Below are 12,649 nucleotides of genomic sequence, written 5' to 3'. Positions count from 1 at the left end.
CTCTGAAATGGCCTTTATCACACTGTGTAGCAGAGAGAATGGTCTTGAACTTCTAAGCCTCTTCCGTCCACCTCCCCACTGTTGGGATTACAGGCAAATGCATGGTGCCTGGTCCCTCTCTCTCTGTGTCTCTCCCTCCAGGGTTGCTTGTTGCTAATGCTGGCCTTGTATTCACTTTAGCAGAGGGTGACCTTGAACTCCTCATCCCCCTTTCTCCACCTCCCAAGCTCGGAGATTATCAGCATGGGGCAGCATTCCCGCCTTATTCTTGAACTTCCTTCACGTGTCCAGGGCTCGTTAGATCTTCGTCAGAAGCGCCTTTGTGAGGGCATGTCTCCTTGACTCTTTAGTCTGCGGAGACTCAGACAGTCAGTGACCAGGAATCAGAGCCGTTCTACTTCTCTGCTTCTCATGAGATGAGCATGCAGGGAGGAAAGTCGCAATGCCATTAAAACACGGCTGCCTCTATGCTTCTTTATGTGCGTGCTGGCCTGCACTCTGCAGCTCCAGGAAAGCAGACAAGCAGTAAGGATTGAGAATGGGGGCTGGGGAGGCAATGTGGCTGAAGACGGTCGCTACTGTTGTTAAGAGTACAAGGCCTTAGAGCCAGGGAGGCCTGAGATCTCAGCATTCCCGAAACACCACGGATAAAACATGTCATACTTGTTACGTTCAAGGTCAGCTGTTTCCCATTCTACAAATGAAGGAATTAAGACTTTAAGAGATCAAATTTGGCCATCAGGCAGAGCTGGCTTCATGGACCCCTTGCTTGGATGGGCTTCATGCCTGTTTAATCTTTGCTGTTGCTGCCTTGAAATTTAAAGCATCTTTGAAATTATATATATAGTGTATATATGTGTATATGTTAGTTGTGAGTGTGTATATGTGTATGTGTGAGTGTGTGCGTATGTGTGTGTGCGTGTGTGTGTGAACTTCTGCACTATACCCTGCCCTGAAGACTCAGTCCTGCCCTGGAATCCTTCGCCCCATTGTTGTACCTATGAGGATTGTGGGGTTAAAGCTAGAGAAAGGAGGTCACTTCTTTCTTTGAGGGCAGTATTAAGAGCATCAGACCTTCCAGACCCTAGGAATGAGAGTTTGTGGATTCAGCTGAGTGAAGGACAGTCTCAGAAAATGAGTTCAGTGGTGGTGGACATGGCATAGGAAACACAAGAACTGGTGCATCCACACACCGCTTCCATTTATGGCAGTACTTTCTTTTTTACTTTAATATTTCAGGTTTTTAGGTCTTCCTCTGTAACCTAGGCTGATCAATTTGCAGCTATCTTCCTGCCACAATCTCCTGAGTGCTGGGCCTACGGGCATGAGCCACCATACCCTTTTCTCATTAAGTACTCAATAAAAGCAGGACAACTTGGGGGTGGGCAGATGGCTCAGTGGTTAATGCCCTTGCTGTGTAAACACGAGGAGCGGAATTCAGATTGCCATGATCCCTGTAAAGGCTGGGTAGGAATGACACCGCTCCTGTTATCCCGGCCCTTGGAAGCACAGACAGGGAGGCTGATCCCCAAAGCAAGCTAGCCAGTCAGACTAGCTGCAGGACGGAACTGGGGCTTCCGCTGAGACCACACCTCGGTGAATAAGGGGAAAGTGGTGGGGAAAGACACATGATGTCAGCCTTTCACCTCCGCCCCACACTAGCACGAGCACTCGCCCACATACATGTGTCCACACATGCATGCTCACCACAGGCACGTACACATGAGGGGAGAAAAAGAAAGAGAACTTTCTGGATCTCCAGTGCTCACAGCCATGGCACCGTGGATTTGCTCTTGAAGCATAAACGCCCAGAGACATCACACCTGCCCAGCACTGTCTCACTCAGCAGAAGTCTAGAAAAACAACATCAATAAAGGTAGAAAGTAAATGTCCACAGCAGTGCTATGACTAAGGTGCTGGCTCAAACCTACATGTCTCTTAGAGGGAGTCCTTCCTGCTAGTTCATTTGATGTCTGGAGAATGATCATCTCCGTCAAAACTTGGCCCAGTGCCTCAGAAACACCACCAAGGAGAGCTCCCAGAGCTCGCTCCCTCCTCACCTCAGGGCTTTGCACTTAACCAAGGGCAGGAAAAATGGCTGCTGTGACCCCAAGGCCTGCATCCTGCAGCTCCCAGTCCAAAAGGCAAGAGCATCCCTACATTCAGTCCTGTCGGAGGGCTCGAATTGGCTGGCTTGAGACAAATTAGTATGTAGACTACTAATCATTACAGACAGGAGGAGCACTGGCTGGTTTTATGTCAACTTGGCACAAGCTAAAATCATCTGAGGAGGGAACCTCACTGGAGGAAATGCCTGCCTAAGATCAGGCTGTAGGCAAATCTGAAGGGTATTTTCTTAATTAGTGATCAATGTGGGAGGGCCCAGCCCATTGTGGGTAGTGCCATCTCTGGGCTGGTGGTCCAAGCCACAGGGAGCAAGCCAGTAAGCAACAGCACCCCTCCATGGCTTCTGCATCTATGCCTCCAGGATCCTGCCCTGTTTGAGTTCCTGTCCTGGCTTCCTTCAGTGATGCACTAGGGATGCAGAAGTGTAAGCTAAGCAAACCCTTTCCTCTCCAACTTGTTTTTGGTCATGGTGTTTCCTTACAATAGAAACCCTAACTAGGACAGAGGAGAGGGCTATTAAATTAGTCAAGCCTGGGTCACATGCCCACTTATTGAGCAGGTATTGCAAGGAGAAGGCCATTTGTTCATCCTGGCCGCCCAGAACCAAAATAACCACACAGAAACTGTATTATTTAAAACACTGTTTGGCCCATTAGCTCTAACTTCTTATTGACTAACTCTTACATATTAATTTAACCCAGTTCTACTAATCTGTGTATCGCCACGTGGCTGTGGCTTACTGGCAAGGTTCTTACCAGCGGGGCTGCATGGCTTCTCTCTGACTCCGCCCTCTTTTTCTCTCAGCCTCAGTTTAGTTCCCCCACCTAGCTCTGTTCTCCCATAGCTCTGCCATTGGCCCAACGCAGTTCCTTTATTCATTAATGGTATTCACAGCCACATCACCTCCCCTTTTCTGTTTAAATGAAAAGGAAGGTTTTAACTTTAACATAGTAAAATTACACGTAGCAAAACAGGTATCAAGCAAGTGACAATATTCATATCTACTTTGTCTTTTATCATAACTAAGGAAAATTATAACTATAACTATAAATTCTTCAACTCCATCAAAGACTCCAGAGGATATAATATTACCTAAGTAAACAGAAAGTGCATTGTAAGCAACTTCCAAAACTCTAGAATTGACAGAGACATCTCACTGCCCGGACAGCCACCCAAAGTTCTTCTATAACATGGGGGCATCCATCTTCAGCCTACAGGCCCATAGTATGCAGCAGACTTTTCCATGAAGCAGGAAATTTCAAAGACAGTTCTGCCTATATTGGCAGTTTGTCAGTCACTTTCTTCCGTGTCCTGAAGAATGTTTAGCCGACTCTTTCATGAAGCAGAAACCCCGAAGGATTGTCTCACCTTTAGGCAAGTTCAGCAGTCATTTCTCTGTGGGTCCTGCAAGTTCAGTCAAGCAGTCCAGGCAAGAGCAATTTCTTGCCCAAATGGCTAACCAACTCCATAAGGAGCCTCTTCAATGCCCATCTTCCCCTTGAAGTAGATTGGTGCTGCCAGGAACAGATGTGTCTCATTGTCATGAAAATTTCTAAATTCTTAAACATTTTAAATGCCATATTCTGTAGTCTTTGAAAGGTTTGAGGAATGCCTATCTGAAATACATCTCTGTAATCTAAAAAATCTAACAAACATGACTACAAGCTTGACTATTGATGATTATCTATTAACCTATATATTTTCAAATTATACATTATATTTTTAAATGAGCTGCACAAACAAAATACCTTAATCAAGAGCAGAAATATATATATATCACAAAATTGATCTTGAATTTATATCAATAAATCAAAATCCATACCAATGCAAAGTATCTATCTTTAAAGTATCCATCTCTGAGCAGGCACTTACTAACAAAGCCACTAGATAGGGGTTGTCCATTTGTTTATGCTTTATCTAAAGTTAAACTTAGCTTAGAGTTATATATTTTAACTGGCACACACACAAAAATAAATATAAAAATAATAAAATAAAAGCACAGAAAAACTAAACTATCTTCAATAGAAATAAAATGTAAGCTAAATATGTAATTTAGACTGTAATCGTAGCATACTTTACAGTGTAAAAAAACAGCTGGAGGAGATTTTAATGGGGTGTTTTATTTAAACCTAAGTATATATAATACATTCATTTTTAACATGTTGGCAATATAAAACTTATTAGATATTTTACATTATTTTTATGCTTACAGAAAATCTTATTTAGATGCTAATTTTAAAAAAATAAAAGAGATTTAGTGTGTGTGCTGCATGCATGAGCGTGTGTGTGCGTGTCTGGTGGACCTGTGCCACAGCATGCATATATAGGTCCGAAGTCAATTGTTTGGGACTCAGTTTCCTTCTTCCATCTTGTTTGAGTCAGGATCTCTTGTATTGGCTGCCGCACAGCGTGAGAGCCCTGTGTCTCCACTGCCCCCCATCTTACACCTATGATTGCAGGTGTATGTAGTTCTGGAACTTGAACTCGGGTCATCAGATTTGCACAGAAAGCTCATTTACCCTACTCCCTGAGCCATCTCCCCAACTCCTAAACAACCCAACTTTTATCTGAAAATACTTGAGCTATATTTAAAATCATAAAATTAACAAGAGAAAAAACATATTTGTAAATGCATGCAATTCCAAAATTATAATTTTCTGATTAATAATTCTGTAAAAGGTTTTAAAATTTAAATGTAAATTAGTAAAATCAAAATCCCAGTTTCTCAGTCACATCAGCCCCACTTGGTTACCACATTTGGCCAATGACTAACCATGTCAAATAACACAGAACATGCCACCACTACCTTTAAGTCTGTTACCAGAACAAGAAGTGCCTGATAGACCCGTGTTACAGAAAAGATTGTCCAGAATCAGAAATTAAGGCATCAAGAGTACACAAGTAAGGAACAGATTATTCAAATAAGTGATGGAGTTGAACAAGAAGGTTAAGACTCTGGAACAAAACAGGACAATTATGTATGAGTCATTAAAAATACATTTATTTGCTAATTATTTCCACATATGGAACTGCCTGAGACCATGTGCAGTGTGCAGTAGCTTTTGGAGGCCAGAAGACAATGTCAGGTCCCCAAGAGCTGGAATTGCAGTCCCTGTGAGCTGTGGATGCAGCAAGAGCGGCAGGACCTTTACCCCCGAGCCGTCTCTTCAGCCCCTCAATCTGATTCCTACATCACATTCTAGATTACAGAATATTGAAGAGGGGATTATGAATCGAAAGTAAGATATAAACACCTAACAATGACTATTGAAGGAAATATGGGGGAAATATTTAAACTGTTCATGAGATGAGAAAGCACCTGTAATATGTTAACCCGTGTGGGGGGGAATCCAAAGAAAACTATAGATACACTTTTTAGTAGGCAATATATAAAATGTAAATTTCAGAGTATCAAAAATCATGAAGAAAAAAGAATGGTAACTTAGCAAAATGTGTTTCAGAATGCTATAGGCAAACTGATTAACATGGCATTGTTATAATTTATTATGAAAAGTATATGTTTGCTAATGGAATTGACAAAAGGAATGAGTAGAAAATTCATGAAAGAAAATACAAATAATTAATAAATGGATGAATGATTTCAATATCTCTGATATTTATTCAGGACAAATAAATGTATAGAAAACCATTTTCCACATCAAATTAGCAAACATTTAAAAAATAATAGTATTACCAAAGAAACAGGTACATTAGTGCTCAGGATATGCTGTAGATATAAAAACTTTCTCTCCAGAATTCTCAAAATATATAGGTAAAGAAGTTTGTGTTTCGGAACATATTTTAAGAAAATTTAGAAGGTTAAGGCTGTAGCTCTGCTGGCAGAGTGCTTGCCTAACTCAGACAGAGCAGGCTCAGCTCTGTGTTCCCGTCACTCAGGAAGAAGGTCAAGCCTCCCTTGGCCATGCAGGGAGCTCAAGGTCAGCCTGGTTGTATTAAAAAAATAAAAAACAAAAACCTTATGGAAACCCATTACTTTGTAAGCATCGTTTTTTGTTATCTATCTATCTATCTATCTATCTATCTATCTATCTATCTATCTATCTATCATCTGTCTATGTATTTGAGTTCTGGAGATGTTTTATTTAGTAAAAGACTCATAATTTTAAGATTTTTAAGATTTTAAAAATGGTGCCCTAAATAGACACAAGGTAATCATGAATACCCAAAGTATTTACACAGGGCCTACAAAATAAATGGAAAAATTAATTGTCCACCTATTCATCTTATCTTCTCTTTCCTTATCTTCTGCCGTGTGTCTTGATACCTCTGATAAACCCCTCTCTTTCTTGATTTCAGATCGGCTCTTGGCTCTGGTGTTACTTGCTGTGTTCCTATTGGTTTTTCCTCTGCTGGTCTAACAGAGGCATCTTCAGTGGGTTCATGAGGAACAATCTATCTTCCTTAGCTTATGAACATTTGTTTCCCTAAGATAGAGTCTCTCTATGTAACTCTGGCTATCCTCAAATGGTATATGTACACCAGGCTGGCCTCAAACTTTCAGAGTCTCCTGAGTGTTGGGGTTAAAGCAGGAATCACCTCGCCCAGTCTCACTGATGACACCGTAGATTTGTTGATCCTCTCAGCAGTCTGCCACTGTGATGGGCCTTGGCCATGCTGAGGCGTGTTTAGAGACTAGTAATGAGGATTTTCTTATGACATTGGCCCTTCAAGTCTCCCCTGAAAATCTTTGTGACATTTAAGACAAAATGAGGTCTCATTTCCATTGTAGCCACACCTTCTGTGATCTAGAAACTCTAAAGCCATATCCTGCTATCTGAAATGGTGAGAGTAAGCCTGATGCTGTGGTTCCTAAGGATCTGAACTGAGAGCCTTTTAACAAAGCGCAGTGTGGCAATTCATCAAAAGCATGAATGGGGTGAAAAGATGAATGGAGGCAAGACTTCTCAGTTTCCGGTCATCTTTAGTTCAGCCAGGGTATGCATATTAATGTTTTGAAATAAAAAATTTTTTGGCAGGTGGCCCATGAGGTGAATTTGAAAGCCACATACAGAGATTTTGTTTTTCTTAGTGTCAAATAGATGCATCAATGATCAATAGATCATGTATTAATAGATTCATTGATCAACAGATCAATGAATGCATCAATAGATGAATCAGTTTGATAAAGAGATACATTTATTGCAGTTTTAGTTTCACAAGCCTTGTGCATCTCAAGTATGTTATCTTTAGGCTTCATCTTAGTGTCTGCTTCAGAGTGAGACACCAACACTCTCCAGTCTTGCCCCCCCCCGTCTTGATCTGCTATTTATTCCTCTGGAGGAGAAGATGAGGGTCCATTCCTTCCTTTCCCCATGCCACTTCTTCTTGGTCACCACCCTCAGGATGCAGTCTGTCTCCTTTCTCTACCACTTCTGCCACAGCCACCTGCTTAGCTGGCTGCTCAGCATCTTCTTGGCTTCTTTGCCTGAACATCTATGCCCTTGTGCCACTGTTTGGTCACCACCATCTTGCTTCTACAAACTAATCTTTTTAAAAAAAGCTGGCTATAGAGTCCATTCTGCATGGATAGATAATGTATCCCCCAACCCTGAAGGTATGAGTTATTAATAAAACTCTCAGGGTCAGGCATGGGGTAGCTCCCTATGTGCTGTTGGTTAGAGAGGCCCCAGAGGCATCCAAAGAGTCATCAATAGTTTCATTAATGAAAACAGATGGTTACAATACCAGCCTGTTAGCAAGTTATGCTCACTCGTGCAATAGTGGCATAGGTGTCATGTGGGACCAACTAAGCACTTTCTAATCGAATTTGAGGTCTGCTCTATAAGGACAAATTCACATCTGATGTGTAATCCTGGTCAAAAACCTGTGGTTCAGGAAGTCAGAGGCCCTGGGAAGGTTAGTGTGTGTGTGTGTGTGTGTGTGTGGGGGGGGGGTGACCCTACTCCACTTCTTCTGCTAAATGGATATGTTATCAACCTACATTCTAAATATCATATAAATATTTGTCTTTATACCCATAACTCAGTGCTGCTTTCTTCTCCTCCTCCTTCTTGTTTATCAAGTGTCTTTTAATATAATATTATTTATAGATTGTTAACAAACCAAGTAGTTACATTGGTTAATGAATAAAGAAACTACCTTGGCCTGTTGATAGAGCAGAACTTAGGTAGGCAGGGAAGACAGAACTGAATGCTGGGAGAAAGAAAGGCGGAGTCAGAGAGATGCCATAGATCTACCACTGGAGAAAGATGTGCTGAAACTTTGCTGTTAGGCCATGACCTCGTGGTGATACGATGAATAGAAATGGGTTAAATTAAGAAGTAAGAGTTAGCCAATAAGAAGTTAGAGCTAATGTGTCAAGCAGTGATTTAATGAATACAGTTTCTGTGTGATTATTTCTGGGCTAAGCATCCGGGTGGCAGGGATGAACAAGTGGTTCCACTACAACACATATTGTCCTTACTAAGATGTAAATTTGCAGGGGACATAAGAAAGGAGAAGCTAGGCATGGTAGCACACGTCTTTAATCTCCCAGCACTCAGGAGGCAGAGGCAGGTGGATCTCTGTGAGTTTGAGGCCAGCCTGGTCTACAGAGCAAGTTCCAGAAAAGCCAGAACTATGCAGAGAAATCCTGTCTCTAAAAACAGATGAACAAACAAAGAAGGAAAGGATATAGGGGAAACTGAGGCCCACAGGTAACATAAATCTTACACATGCACCTGACAATTATCTGGGCTGTCATGGTTCTGTTACACAATGATTCACATCCACAGCATTGGAAACACAAGAAACAGAAATCTAAAAGATGCCTATTTGAATGTAGACATTCAGACGGAACATGAAAGCAACAGCATGCTTCTAATTCAGTCATGCTTGCTTTAAAGTTTTAGTGTATCCTTTAACTATGGCCAGGGAGGCTTCTTCTGCAGACTCATAACTGGTCAAAGGGCTGACAGTGATTGCTGCATGCTCAGACCCAAATGGAACATCTATAGCAGCTCCCTACAGAAGTTCAGGAAACACAGAAGAGGAGGCGGAAAGAATATAAGACCTGGAGGGCGGGAGGAATGCTACGAGCTACTTCCGCACATAACACAGCCCTTGTGCCTAGAACTTCCCACAGTTATGGTACCCTGCAGACAAGGAAAAGGGGAGGCCATGCTGGTAGGTATCCAAAGGGGACTGGGGAGGGGAATTGGTGGTGCATATGTTGAAGATACTTAGTATACATGTAAGAAATTATTCAAGAGTAAATGAAACATATTTAAAAATAAATAAAAATAATAGATTAGTGTGTCAGTTTCTATGGCTGTGCTAAACATCATGACCAAAGGCAACTTAGAGAAGAAAGGGTTTGCTTCACCTTACAACTCACGCTCCATCACCGAGGGAAGTCGGGGCAGGAACCCAAGCCGGAACCTGGAGGCAGGAAGCAAAGTGGAGGCCATGGAGGAGTGCCGCTTTCTGGTTTGTTCCTCTTGGCCTGCTCAGTTTGTTTTCTGAAATACCTAGGACCACCTACCTAATAGTAGCATCACCCACACTGGGCTGGGCCCTCCGCACCTCCCACGTCAATCATCAATCAAGAAAACACACATTATGTTTCAAACATCATTATCTGTTAGATAGCAACTCAGATAATGGATTTCCCTGTTGTTGGAGATTAAACTCTGGGTTTTGAGCATGAAAGACCCTGAGCTGTGCTCTGCGCATTTTCGAGGTCTCCTCGTCTTTATGGTACAATGCATGTCTAAATCCTACACAGTGGTCCTAATGATCTCTGAAATGGGACACTGTGGTCACTGGCATTTTCCTTCGACATGATTTACCGCAAGCCTATCCTGCCCACTGCATCAGGAAGGCACGGACCATGCCCATCTGGGTCCCCACCGTAGCTCTATCCCTGCTGCGTTGCCTGGTACACCCCATGGCTCAGTTATGATTACCTAAGTAACTGAGAAAACACCTACTGATGTTTCAAAAATAGTTTGTCATGTTTTCTACCCTGTTTAACATGACAAAGATTTGATTTTTATTGAGAAATTACAAATAGAGCCTTTAGACTCCCTCAAGATTTTAACACTAAACACTAAAATCCTCCAAACAATTCTTTTGTTCTTAGGGACTGCATGAACTTAAAGGACATTTATAATGCCTGTTAATGCTCTAGGAAGTTAGCCAAGAACTTTCCCATCACTGGGAGTTCTGAAACCTTCAGGACTTTTCTCCTGGTGTGTTTAAGAGCTTTCATGTTCACTCTGGGCAAGGAATGCGCTGGCTCGTGTTGACACTGTCGTCTTCCCCACCTCCCCTTAAGAAACACTGCAGCTTCTTTTCGGGGTCACGGACGATTCCAGCTGCCTTTGAGGTGTTGCAGGAGACAGCCCTCCGGCTCTAATCAGAGACAATCCGCAGCACACAGTACAGTTTCCCAGCAGGATAAAAGCTGGTTTCTATAAGGTAATATCTCTCTCTCTTGAGAAAGCGCGGTCTGTAACACTGGTACTGTCAAATTTCCAGGTCATCCTCGCTTGCTGGGAGAAAGAATCCTTATGATGAGAGCTTGCTCCCTGGAGAGAGAGGAGGCAACAATTGCCCTCTGAACCGACCCTTGCCTCAGAAAGATAGCTACAATGAGCCACAGGGAGGCCTGGGACTGTGGGCAGAGGAGTTGTAGGTGAACACAGAAGGAAGATCACTTAAGTGGGATGACTTGCGCAGACCTCTGTGACTCTCTCGGAAGCAGACCGATGTCCTCGGTGCTGGCCAGGCTCGGATCATTTTCATGTTGAAGTTGCTCTTAGGATTAATAGGGCTGTGTATGGACTCCGCAGATGAAAACAGAATCCTTTAATGGCATTTTCAAGGGTAAAGGAGGGAGACCTGATTGCTCTGCACAGGAACAGAGAGAAATCCCAACCACTCTCCATGTACTTCAGCAGAGGTCTGTTACGCCCCACACGTGATAACCACCTCCTGTCTCTAGAGCAGCGGTTCTCAACCCTCGTAATGCTGTGCCTCTTTACTATAGCTAGTTCCTCAAGTTGTGGGGACCCTGGAACATTATTAAAATTATTTCCAATGCTCCTTTATAACTTCAATTTTGCCATTGTTATGAATGGTGATATAAATATCTGATATGTAGGGTATCTGATAGGTGTCCCTGTGAAAGGGTGTTTGAAAGAGGTCGTGCCCCACAGGTTCAGAACGGCTGGTATAGAGGAAAGCCTGTGTGGTGGTCAGCCTTCGCCTCTGCTTGCCCTCTCCTCAATGAAATCCTCTGCTTAAACTGGACAGTGGTGGCACAGGCCTTTAATGCCAGCACTCAGGAGGCAGAGGCAGATGAATCTCTGTGAGTTTGAGGCCAGCCTGGTCTATGGAGCGAGTTCCAGGGACAGCTAGGACTGTTACACAGAGAAAACCCTGTCTCAAAAAAAACCCAAAATCAAGAAGAGAGGGAGAGAGAGAGAGAGAGAGAGAGAGAGAGAGAGAGAGAGAGGATAGAGAGAGAGAGAGAGACCCCTTCTCTTGTATACAAACCCCAGTCCCTAAAGTACACATATGCTTATCATAGCATTTCTGATTTTCCCTACCTCAGAGCACATGCCAAGGAAGCGTTTTTGTGACCTTGGAAGCTTGCCTCGGGACAAATCGGTCACTGGATGGAGAACTGCATCCTGTCGCCCGCTCAGGTCAAGCTTATGCCATCACTGTTTGGTCATATTTACTAAATGTCTTACTTGCTCCATTATCTGTTTTTCCACATGTACTGCCGTTTTTGAGGTTTTAATTAGCTTTTATTTACCAATGTCTTACTCATTATATTATCTAGGTTTTCAGATGTATTCTCCTTTGCACCAGAAGAGAGTCGGGTCTACCCGGCATCGTTGCATGGGTGGAGCCCAGAGGGACTTCACCACCAACGCTTTGAAAGAACCCTGCAATTATTTACTTGACAAGAATTAAACGCTCCTTCTATTGAATAACTTCAGTTATTCAACAACTCCCAAGGCTCTAACAGTGTCCTTCCTATTATATCCTAAAAACAAAACAAGTGAAGAAATAAACCCATGGAAGCATCTGTGATTTAGAACTTGTATTGCTGCTTAGATGAACAGCAACAACCCACAGACATAAATAAACCATGCCAATAATCCCATGGTGAGGAAAGATTAACATTGGACAGGTATTTCCCAAACTGTGTCAACAGTAGGTGGAAAAGAACATGACATACTGCATAGTAATTTTGGGGTGTTATATATTTGGATGCTTTACCGTCTTATTTTCCTGTAAATGGTAGACAGGGGTGGGGTAGGGTAATGGCTTTTCTATTCTGTTTGTAACAGAATCTAGGCAGCTTTACTTGTGGCCAAGCACAGAACCAACTGTAAAATAACCTCAATTGGGAGACAAATCATGCTTGGAAAGAGCATAGCCACGAGGAGAAGTCCACAACAGCGGATGATGTGCAGATTATTCGCTGCCCCCAAACAGTGGTTGGAGGCGAGACATGTTCTGCTTTCTCTGAAGAGATTTCATT

The 12,649-nt window shown here is 42.7% G+C and overlaps 1 pseudogene; it reads right to left on the bottom strand.

The window, feature by feature from the left end:
* Nucleotides 1-6,902: 6,902 nt before the first annotated feature.
* On the bottom strand, nt 6,903-7,615 carry LOC119799870 (annotated as a pseudogene).
* Nucleotides 7,616-12,649: the final 5,034 nt, after the last annotated feature.

The sequence above is a fragment of the Arvicola amphibius genome, chromosome 13, assembly GCF_903992535.2.
Source record: "Arvicola amphibius chromosome 13, mArvAmp1.2, whole genome shotgun sequence".
NCBI lineage: Eukaryota > Metazoa > Chordata > Mammalia > Rodentia > Cricetidae > Arvicola > Arvicola amphibius.
The sequence above is the reverse complement of the archived record's forward strand: the minus strand, read 5'-3'. Positions and strand labels throughout refer to the sequence as shown.